Genomic DNA, 3395 nt, shown 5'->3' with positions numbered 1-3395 from the left:
TGTTAAATAAGATTCTTAAATGTGGCAAACTGTCCTTACATAACGAGAAACAAAGTTAGTAACTGTAACTAATTAAAACAGAGTATAACATATCCATACTAATGATAAAACTGTGTTTCACCTTCACAATTAAGACCGTTCATTACAAATCCATCTTTGCACTGGCAGTTGTACGATCCATCCGTATTCTTGCACTCAGAGTTTGCTACAGCATCACATGGGTTGACCTGTGCACCGCACTCGTCAATGTCTAAAAACAAAGGGATGTAAGTGTTAGTATTTCAGTGTCACAGTGGACGGTTAAGTGTCCCATTACGAGCCAAGGAAAAGGAACTCTGGTGAAATAAACTACTTAACACATGAAAATAACAAAAAAATCAGTAAAGAGGGGGACATGGGGGGGGGGGGGGGTTCTGAACACCGCAACACCGCAAAAACAATTAACGAACACCGCATCACCGCAAGAAAAGTCAACGAAACACCGTCACCGCAACTCATATTTTTAGCGCCATGATTCGTTCATCTACACTTAAACAGTCCGGGATCGTTATCAGATTTGATAACCTCGACCAAAACAAACCATCAACCAATCGCTGCACAAGTTTTCGTTCACGTGACATTATTTGGTAGCAACAGTGTATAATTCAATATGGCAGTCGACGGGGCGCTGCGATGAAAGGAGTTACTTTTTTCACAACATCACAATACAATTTCATTTAATTAATTGTATGTTTGTTTCACAATAGGTTACTGGATTATGGAATAGAAACAGAGATGTATGGAAGAAAACTGTCTTTGTCCAAAAGCTACTGCGAAAAGTTTCATTTTCAGATAGACACCGTATAATATTTGTTCCAAGTTAAAACACACGAAGGTAGACAACAGGTATTCTGTTCACAAAAGCGTTGTTTATTGATACTAATATGATAGCTTCTATTTTCACTCAGGCTTCATTTTCTTGATAGTTGGCGAAGCTGGCTGTTCAACAGTCTGTATAAAATATAAACGAAACACTAACAGTAAATACATCTTGAGTTCACAAATTGACACTGAACAAGTTGCTTCTATATTCCAAGCAGAGAGCTGCAACTGAAGTTCGTTCAATTTGCATGAGCGAAGCGTGGTTAGGACCGAAACATCTCCTACTATGATTCATCACTAACAGTATCGAAACAATTCGCGACCCTCCCTCTGTCGACTCTCTGTCCAGATGTACTGAAGATAGAATAGCTTACCTCGATGGCCATATCGCATCCCTCGTCTAATTCCATTTCTGCGATTGCTAATTCAATCCCCTCTGCCGTATTGTACATTTCGTTTCCATCTTTGATGCACTGGAGTTCTCTTTGTCGTTGTGGGCTCGCCTGATATGGTTCTGGCACAACAGCAAAAATATAGCAGGTATATTTACTTTAATTCGTGATACACCTCCGTTCAGTGGAATGGGTGGGTACATGCAACACTTTATGTTGTGAGATGTGACAGTAAACTTGGAAGTCTTGGCATTTCCGGAAAAAATTGTTTTAGTTGTAGATCAGTAGTCTATTGTTGTGCATTCGGTGATATGGAAAAACGCTTTTAATGACCGATTCATATAAAAGAAACTATGATTCAAGTAATATGTTTTCGTACCATAGTTCACTCGCTAAATCCAACAATAAGCTTCATTATATAACGACTGGTGTGCCAGAAAACTGACCTAGTTTAGCCGGCATTTCCGGAAAATATTTCAGGACCGCGAGTTGTTGAAATTGACTCTAAAATATAGGCAACTTACCCTTTAATGTGATTGCCGATTTTCCCGCAGTCCGAAAGGTGTCTTAGTTCCCTGTTTAAGAAGTATTGCACCCGGCCTATCTGTCTTCCAGCAACTTCTCTCAAAGTGTAATTTTTCTTAGCGCTCTTGGATACCAGACTGTGGCACGTCTAGAAGTGTCTCGGGTATTTCTCTAATTTCTGGCAAAACACAACGAAGTGCGAACGGGTCTTTGTTTCCAATTTTCAGGAAGGACATGAAAAGGAGTTCCTTCTGGCCCCTTGATTTTGAACTCATGGTAACCCTTCAAAAGAAAATAAACAACTAATGTTAGATTCGCAAGTGGTTTCCCGACCACCTGGACTGCCGTACCATGAATCGAGCGACTCACTAAGAGCTATAATTTTTTCTGAAGGGGCTTAGATGATTTATGTAAGTTACTTTTACGTACTCCTTGATTTTTCCACCAGTAATTCTTAAAGTTGAATGGTGTGTGTTTAAAAGGAACGAAAATTTTATGCTGCAAAACTCGACAACAATAAACCTACCCTATGTAATCACCAAGCAATATCCACAAAATCGACATAAATTTGCTATTTTGATTCTATGGGTACCAGCATCCGCCATCTCAATACCTAGGAACACATCAATTGCAGCTGTAAATATGGCCGCCGTTACGAACAACACATCGCAAATCAAAATACCCCCGTGCACTTTTTTCACAGATCGTGCACAACACTAAAAACACGTTAAATCCCAAGAATATGGCGTGAAGATTAACGACATATTTTTTGTGATTTCCGCAAAAATCTCCAAGTAACTTAAATCTAATGACAAAATGAAAAACATACCTGGTTTGGATGCAAAATTGCAAGCGCTGTTTCACTTTACGAGTAGCATTTTACATCGTTTACGCTGGTCTTCCACCGCCATCTTCAAAACACGTGAGGCTCCTTCTTTTCTGGTAATTATCGAATAGAATTATGGGTAAATTACCCGAGTATAATCGAACAAATAACGAGCAAAGCGAAGTGAATACGAAAATTGCCGGTTTTTGAAATGGCCGCCATGTTGTGACGTCACATGGTTATCAAATCTGATAACGATCCCGGACTGTTAAAACAATAATTTTATACCTCAACAATTTTCCACAAAATAAACACATCACAACGCTTTTTATTGCGCATGTGTCGATACTGCTGATGCCAGTAAATCAGTTTTCTTGCTCTTGTAAAGAAACCTTGCGGGAAGCTGGGAAGCGGACGAAGAAAAAAGAGAGGAGCCTCGAGAGATGGCCTTTACCCCAGATCCCTCTCTTCTTTTACATGTACTTCGCTCACTTTTCTTGGTGTATAAACCCACAGACTGAAGCCCTATCTTGACTGGAAGTATTGCTTTCCGGAGCTAGCTGCGTTTACGTTCGATATCGATAATCGTTTGAAAAAATAGAAGGTCAAGAAAGTCGCGGGACCTGGGAATGGGTATAAACCAGTATCAGAATGACCTCTAGACGAAACCGAATAGTAAAAGGAAAAACAAAATAGTATACGTGTGTAATTTACAAAGCTTCCTTAGCTTAGAAAGTCTTCTTTCTCCCCTGCCGACGCGACATCTGGATATATTTTGTTGCCGGTAGTTT

The 3395-nt window shown here is 39.7% G+C and overlaps 1 long non-coding RNA gene across 2 annotated transcripts; it reads right to left on the bottom strand.

The window, feature by feature from the left end:
* Window positions 1-888: 888 nt before the first annotated feature.
* On the bottom strand, window positions 889-2875 carry LOC149104794 (uncharacterized). 2 transcript variants are annotated; one of them, XR_016201262.1, is made up of 4 exons: window positions 2608-2875; window positions 1778-2391; window positions 1236-1375; window positions 889-990 (listed from the first exon to the last, which is right to left on the bottom strand). It is a non-coding gene; the product is annotated as an uncharacterized LOC149104794 (long non-coding RNA). The 2 variants fall into 2 exon arrangements; XR_016201263.1 differs by having other exon boundaries at window positions 1778-2060.
* Window positions 2876-3395: the final 520 nt, after the last annotated feature.

Source organism: Orbicella faveolata, unplaced genomic scaffold (genome assembly GCF_042242905.1).
Source record: "Orbicella faveolata isolate gen_17 unplaced genomic scaffold, um_ofav_v1 contig_34, whole genome shotgun sequence".
Lineage (NCBI taxonomy): Eukaryota > Metazoa > Cnidaria > Anthozoa > Scleractinia > Merulinidae > Orbicella > Orbicella faveolata.
The sequence above is the reverse complement of the archived record's forward strand: the minus strand, read 5'-3'. Positions and strand labels throughout refer to the sequence as shown.